This window comes from Gossypium hirsutum, chromosome A01 (genome assembly GCF_007990345.1).
Source record: "Gossypium hirsutum isolate 1008001.06 chromosome A01, Gossypium_hirsutum_v2.1, whole genome shotgun sequence".
NCBI lineage: Eukaryota > Viridiplantae > Streptophyta > Magnoliopsida > Malvales > Malvaceae > Gossypium > Gossypium hirsutum.
In genome coordinates, this window is record NC_053424.1 from 68,044,475 (window position 1) to 68,053,063 (window position 8,589).

Here is an 8,589-nt window from a genome sequence, read left to right on the forward strand (position 1 = left end):
GGGTGGTAGTCATTCGCGAACTTACCTTTTTCGAACAACCTAAAACACCTCTCGTTTGGAAGGTAATGTAGATGGAATTGGTTGCACAAACTTCTAGGAACCTGAAAAGTTAATTCACAAGAAGATCGAACAGGTGGGTTAGTAGAAATAATCCTCACTTGCTCACTTGTTTTCTCACTCGATTCTTTTTCTTCTGAATCATTCGTTTCTTTTGTTTCAATTTCTTTTTCAGCTTCTTTTTCACTCCCAAATTTCTTTTCGTTCTCTTTTTCAATCTCATTTTCTTTTTCATTTTCTTTTTGCTTTTCAAAGGCTTTTTCAAGTTCTCTCAAGATTCGCTCATTTTCTCTCTTACTTGCCTCTTGCCTCTCTTTTCTTTTTATTTTGTTTTCTTTTTCTTCTTTTGCTTTTTCTTTTCTTTTCTTTGTTTTCTCTTTACAAAAATGTACAAAAGAACGATGAGAATACAAATCTTGTTCGAAAGATGAAGAACTATTTGCGTATGATTCACAATCAAAACTTCGTGAAGAATACTCTGAGTAAGATTTCTTTGAAGATCTAGTAGGAGTATGTCTTTCTCTTTGAACGCCATCTTGGAATGAATCAAAATCGTAATCGGCTTCTCGTCTTCTCGAATTTCTTGATGAAAAGGACTTTCGATCGAAGTCACTTCTCGAATTTGCTGATGAATATGAGTCATAGTATGAATCTCTTTGTCTCGAAGTAGATGACGAAAAGGAATCACGATTGGAACATTTTTTCAGGTAGTAGTCGGGGGTATATCTCCGTGGGGTTCTTGGTTCCGTTTTACGACTTAAAGAAACTCGATCACTTTGGTCTCGTTTAGTCGCCATTCTTCGCATTTCTTGAACCAAGTATTGGTATTCCGATTCAGTGAACTCTTCGCGTGACATGATTTTTGTTGCTAAAAAGAAAATGTTAGATCACAAAACAAAATAAAAAAAATTAAGTACCTCACTACAAACCTCACAATTTTGCTCAGAAAGAAGAAGAAAAAATGTGTCACTCCCGCTCGTGTTTACACTCGTTTGGCTCTTACCTCAACTCGAATGATCTCACTCGCTCTAGCCTTTTACCACTCAAGCTTACTCTCTGATGTGAGCTTGCCTACGAACCAAATGGAGAACGAACAAGAAGCCATTAAGCTGCCCATTGGTCCAATAACGTGAGCTAGAGCTAGACGATTCAAAGATGCTATTTTAGCAATGGTGGAACGGGTTGAGGAAAATGATAGCAAGGAGTTTAAAAACGAGCTGAACATATTCAACTTCTTTGAAGCTGAATTTCGTTCTAGCTAATTAATTTGCTGCTGGAATTTTAGACCATTTAAATAAGCATTTAAATAAGTTTCATTACAGCTTTTAAATATGTCTTAATTTATTACAAGTGTTTAATATTTTGATTTGGTTGAATTAAAGGTGTCTAGATGTCATTTAATTTGTTTGAATATATTATATGAATTAACTATGTTCAGCCGAATTAATGTGTCTTGTTTAGTACATATTTAATTCGGCTTAATGTTAATTAGTATGTTCATATTATGTTTTAAATTAATTCAGCTGAATTGAGTTAAATTAATGAGGTTCATTTGTTTTATTAGGTTCAGCCGAATGTGGAAGATGCATGGGAAAGGTTGGCCGAATGTGGTGTGCAAGATGCATGCATGTTGGATTCAATGCACCTAATGATACATGCATGAACTACATTAAAATGGTGTGCTGATTATTGAAGTTCTCTAAGTGACCATTCGGCTAAAGAGATAGTTTTTCAAGCTGTCATTATTTCCTTCACATTGCTGGATACATTTTGGCCATTCGGTTCTTGGTGTTCACATTTTAAGGCTCTTCAAAACTGTCCATTCACACCTAATGTGGCTGTTCAAGTGCCCTCTTTATTATTGATAATTTTTCAGCAAGAGTTGCCTATTGAATGATCATTTAAGCTCATCAGCTGAATGTAGCTGCTACATGCATTCCCAAGATTCATTTGCTTAATATGGAAGCTTCATGTATGGTCACCATTCAGCCGAACCTACATTGGCCATTTTTGTTCAATGTTTGCTTAGAAACTAAGTCTAGAATATGTCCATTCGGCTACTAGGCATTAGGCTATAAATAGTTACTCATTTTCTTGTAAAAGGACTTTTGACAAATTTCTAAAAGAAATATCATTTTAGTGAGGCAATTCACTCTCTTTATTCTCCAAAGCTCTAATTGACTTATCTTCAACAAGTGGCGTCAATCTGACTTTGTTTCGAACTTATCACCATTGGTGTGGCGTTCTTCATACCGTAGGTTCCTATTTTGCTAAATAGAGGGTCTCAGTTTTATCCCAAATCCTTTCTTTCTTTGAAACCTTAAGCCTCGGGTCCTTATTTGCTAATAAGGGTTCGACTTGTTTTCATTGAAATATCCAGCAAACAACACTCCATCAACTCCCTTGTTTCCCAAAGCCATTTAATTTTAAACACCAAGACTTGAATTTATTTCAAGGCTGACACTACCTAATTTCGATCGGGAAATATTACGACTCGTTATTTCATACGAAACGAGCTCGTATCAGTTGGTATCAGAGCTGGTTAATTTAGGTACGTAAATTGTAGATTCAAAAAAAATCGAAAAAAAAAATCAAAAATAAAATTGAAAAAAAAATTTGAAAAAAAAATTACATACGGTCTAGGTGCGGACGAAAAGAACGTGAAAGATCCGTAAAAAAAAAGAGTCTGGAGACACTTCAACAAAATTTTTTCTAAAATCACATTCTACACTCCTTTATACCCATTTTAGTGAATTTTCACGCTATTAAAAAAATTCCCAATTAGTGAATCCATTTTATACGCCACATCTTAAGCCTTTCTTTCTTTCGAGCCTACCCTAAACCATACGACTTTCCCCTGCAAACCCCTTGAAGCCGACCCAAAAGTGTGGATAAATCTAAGTAGCTTTTCAGAATATCGAGAGTTGGATTTGAGAGGTAAAAGGCAAGAGAGTACATCAAGATAAAAGCCGAAAATAGAGTGAAACACGAGAGGAGTGAATTCTTTTCTTGTGAGTGAATTGTGAGGTTTTTTTTTTTGGTGAGGATATTTTCTTAATTTTAATCATCATGTCAAGGAGCCCGGAACGACGAGCAACAAGTGGAGGAGCCTCGAATGCCGCTGGTGGAGGAGTTAATCTTCAACCAAGGAGAAACGTTCCCGGAGGCGGAGTGCCCGATCTACAAGTTCAAGCAATCGTGCGAGAAATTTCTCGTTTGTTCCAACCTCAATTTGATTCCCTTTATGAACGAATGGAACAAATGGAGGAACGAAGCCAACGTGCGAACACCTCTCCTATTCCGAGAAGAGAGCGAGAACGTCCATGGCAACATGCAAATGATCTATATGAAGCAAGTGACGTTGAAAGTGATCGAGCTTCGCGACAAAGTGCAAGGCGACAAGGCCAACGAGAACGGGGACCAAGAGATCGAGAAAGGACCGATGATGATTTAAAAAACATTAAAATGGCGATTCCTGCTTTTCAAGGAAGGTCAAATCTCGAGGCCTATTGATACGGGGTTGCGCGCGGACCAAGATCGAGTTGCCAAGTCACGGGAAACTCCTACGAAAACCCTAAACAATTAGATCTGAAACGAAACAGAAAATTAAAAGATTAGATTTTTGAATTTTCAGATCTGAAATAAATCCCCAAATCAGCAAAGAATCAAATTGAGAATAGAAATAAGTGTTAGGGTTCTTGAAATCCTCAAGGAGATTGTGATTCTGCCCAATTGAACACCAAGATAGTTTTTCCCAAATTTCGACAATCTAATTTCACCCAAAAAGAATATGGAAAAACCCTAGAAATTGGAGATTTTTGGGCTGATTCCTTAAGATAGAAAAAGGCTGAAAACACAATAAGAATAGAAAATAGATTAGATAATAATTCAGCACAAGTAGAAATAAAGAAAGAATTGACAGTAAGAAATTAAAAGATAAGTCCTAAGAAGCCTTGAAATCTCGAAAGATCTGACAACTCCCTTCAAACGGCTCTAATCTCCCCTCCAAAGAATATCAATGGTAAGAAGAAGGTTGAAGATGGCTCCCACAATCACAAGATTGTTAAAACAACTTCTAAAGAAAACTCAAGAGAAAAATCTTGGAGAAAACTCAAAGAAAATTCTGCTCTCAACAAATCTGAAATTTTAATAATAATGATAAGTGTTTAACAAGGTGGACAGCCATGCCTTTAAATAGGCCTTATAACTAGTCCTAATCTAATTAGAAAACTAAAATAAAAAAAACTCCTAATTATTTTAATATGGAAATTCGGTCAAAGGTCATTTTATCTGGGACTCTTGGACTGAATATTGACATAAAAATTTAAACTAAGTAAATAAACAAATAAATAAGTAAAAATAAAAATAAAACTTTACAACTTGGGCCACTTTGACAATTTGGCCTGATTTTCAACTAAGTATGGATGGATTTCTTGATTGGGCTGGGAATTTGCTTATTGGGCCTCGCCTTCAAGAATTTGGGCTTTTGTGACTCGTATCATTCCCCCCTTCCTCAAAAAGATTCGTCCTCGAATCTGAAAAATCAAATGAACTCGACTTTCCTCTATCGAACGGGACTAATGGCAATTGAGTCCACTGAAAAGAATAGCCATGAGATAGTAAATAGCAACGGAAACAAGCTTGTAGTCCAATCATAAGCATAACAGAACAGGTATAACGCATGTGAATGGACAGATTCAGATTACCATGCAAACAATCTAATTTACTCACCACTGCCTCGTCAAATATTTGAAACAAAGATGGACATGTTTTAAGGCATTCAGTCGTCTCACATTGTTCCCACAAACCATGAATAAATTGCGAGTAATAAATCAAATGGTAAACATAATCGTCACAAGTAGGTATTTGAAAAGATTCACATGGTTCACAGAGTTGCATAATCATACCATGCATTAATCGACGGTCTATAGATTCACTCACACATGCATTATCAAAAACAAGAATCTTTTTATCAACCATCAAAACAGATAGAATAAATAAAATAGGACAGTCAAGCACGTTTCGATCTAAGTGTTCATCAACACGATCTTTATCACTATCCGAGGAGTACAAAAGTGTTTCAAAGGTTTCAAGCATCTTACCTCGATAAGCAGAAGAATAAGGGTCGATTTTACCTTTTTCATTTAAAACAAACCTTCGCTCATCGGGGGCATAGTGTAGTCGAATCTCCGTTGTTGAGTTAACCTTTGTCAAATGGAACTCAAACTTCATGTACAACCACATAAACTGTTTAAGGCACGAATATAAATTGAAAACAAATTTGGAAAATTTCGTTACCTTATTCTCCAAAACAGATTTGGACAAATTCGAGGATTTTACACAAGGTAAATCAAGAGAATAACAACTCACGCTTCTTTTCGTAATGACTTTATCAACCACAATCGAAGAGTAACAATTAATCGGATCAAAATGAGGGGATCTTTTAAGAACTAAGTCACCAAAAGTTTTATCAATAATTTTCAAATCTGCACTGGACTCGGTTTCTAAAATTTCCTTACCTCGCTTACCTTCGGGATCATGTAGTGTGATTTCATCTTTGCCTAAGTTGATCGTATGAAAGCGTCTTTCATTTGAGAGGTATTGAAGTTGAAAGTTATCTTTCGATCTTTCAGGAACCTGAAAAGTAGCAACACAAGAAAAATTCATATCTTGGTTAGTGGAAACATTCCTCACTAGCCTTTCCTCGTCTTTTTCTTTTGTTTCTTTTTCTAACTCATTTTCTCTTCTTTCTTCAACTTCTTTTTCAAATTTCTTTTCTGTTTCACATTCCTTTTCACTCTCAATCTCTTTTTGCTCTTTTCATTCTCTTTTTCTTTTTCCTCACTTGTTTTAACAGAATTTCTCAGTTTGATTTGGTCCTCATGGACTTGTTCCGGAGTGAGCGGCACTAAGGTAAGTTTCTTTCCTTGATGCTTGAAAGAATACCTATTGGTACGACCATCGTGAGTGACTTTTCGATCCAGTTGCCATGGTTCTCCTAGCAATAAATGGCAGGCTTGAATAGGTACTACGTCGCACACGACTTCGTCTTGATATTTACCGATAGAAAAGGCGATGCGCACTTGTTGAGTGACCTTAAATTGGCTTTCGTTGCTAAGCCCTTGTAGTTGATAAGGTCGTGGATGCTTGGTAGTGGTTAAGCAAAGCTTTTCCACCATCGTCGTGCTGGCTACGTTCGAGCAACTTTCACCATCAATAATAACTCTACAAGCTTACCTTGTACATGGCAGCGAGTATGAAAGAGATGTTCTCGTTGCTGCTCGCTCTTTGGTTTTGCCAAAGAGGGTTGTCCACGATCATGAAGATCATAATCAGTTCTAGGGACACGCCGAGGAGCGCGCCTATGAGCAGGAGGCTGGTTATCCACATCGTCTTTAATTTGATCTCGATATTGAGGCTCTTGATTCAACCGCACCTCATTGATAGTAGCAGTCAACGCTCGAAGTGCAGCAGCCTGTTCGTCCAACTGTTGTTGGAATTTTTTAAATATGTCACTAGTATTATCACCTGTAGACATTTTTTTAAAACCTGCAAAACACTCAACACTCAAAAATAAAAGTTATCAAACCTCACCGTTAATCACTCAAAAAGAAAAAATCAAATTCTCAATGAGGTCGAATTCAATCTTGTGAGTTCTTTATCAGAGTTTGTATCAACCAATTAGAGAGTGTGAACCAAACTACCAAAGAATCCTAATTTGCACTAGGATGCTAAAAACTGACGAGACACCAATTGATTCGTGTTGCACCGAGGAAGAAGTTGTGCACACGTTTAAATCCTACTAACACAAGAAACAAGAAGGTGTTAGATAACGTAAAGGAAGAATAAAGGGAAACAAATGAAAACCTACAGCTAAGAATCAATAAAAATTGCTGAAAACAGAAAACCCGAAAAACTGCGGAGTAACTTGACAACTTCGTTCGAGGTGTTCCCGATCTCCAAAAATCACGAAATTAAATCTGGAGTGTCCTTATATATTGAATTTTTGATCTGAAATTTTGGGCACCAAATTCAACCCGCTGAATCTTTTTTTTAAATTTTTATTGAATTTCGTCTTTTTTGATTTTTTTGAATTTTTGACTGATTTTTTTGCGGGAATAATTTTTTTATATTCAATCACAGTGCCAAAAACATGTATGTAAAATTTCAGATCAATCGGACAACGTTTACCCACTCAAATGAATTTTTTTGAACAATTTTTCTGGGTAAAACTGCTGTTTATGCTTTAAAAAAATAGAGATCAGTTTAGAAATCAACCAAGAACACCCAAAACGCCCAAAATCTGATACCAAATGATACGGGGTTGCGCGCGGACCAAGATCGAGTTGCCAAGTCACGAGAAACTCCTACGAAAACCCTAAACAATTAGATCTGAAACGAAACAGAAAATTAAAAGATTAGATTTTTGAATTTTCAGATCTGAAATAAAATCCCCAAATCAGCAAAGAATCAAATTGAGAATAGAAATAAGTGTTAGGGTTCTTGAAACCCTCAAGGAGATTGTGATTCTGCCCAATTGAACACCAAGATAGTTTTCCCCAAATTTCGACAATCTAATTTCACCCAAAAGAGTATGGAAAAACCCTAGAAATTGGGATTTTGGGCTGATTCCTTAAGATAGAAAAAGGCTGAAAACACAATAAGAATAGAAATAGATTAGATAATGATTCAGACAAGTAGAAATAAAGAAAGAATTGACAGTAAGAAATTAAAAGATAAGTCCTAAGAAGCCTGAATCTCGAAGATCTCACAACTCCTTCAAACGGCTCTAATCCCTCAAAGAATATCAATGGCAAGAAGAGGTTGAAGATGGCTCCCACAATCACAGATTGTTAAACAACTTCAAGAAAACTCAAGAGAAAATCTTGGAGAAAACTCAAAGAAATTCTGCTCTCAACAAATCTGAAATTTTAATAATAATGATAAGTGTTTAACAAGGTGGACAGCCATGCCTTTAAATAGGCCTATAACTAGTCCTAATCTAATTAGAAACTAAAATAAAAAAATCCTAATTATTTAATATGGAATTCGGTCAAAGGTCATTTATCTGGACTCTTGGATGAATATTGACATAAAATAACTAAGTAAATAAAAAAAAATAAGTAAAATAAAAAAACTTACAACTGGGCCACTTTGACAATTGGCCTGATTTTCAACTAAGTATGGATGGATTTCTTGATTGGGCTGGGATTTGCTTATTGGGCCTCGCCTTCAAGATTTGGCTTTTTGACTCGTATCACTATCTGATGGAGAAGAGGTGGAGTTTTTCGAGGCCCAATACTCGGAGAAGAATAATTAGCTGCTATAGATCTCCATACGCCATAATATGGTGGGATCAACTCACGATGAGCCGAAGACGCAATGGCGAACGTCCCGTGTCTACATGGGCAGAAATGAAAGCCATAATGAGAAAGCGATTCATTCCTGCTTACTATCACCGGGAGTTGTATCAAAAGCTCCAAAGCTTAACTCAAGGCCAACGAAGCGTGGAGGATTACTTACTACAAGGAA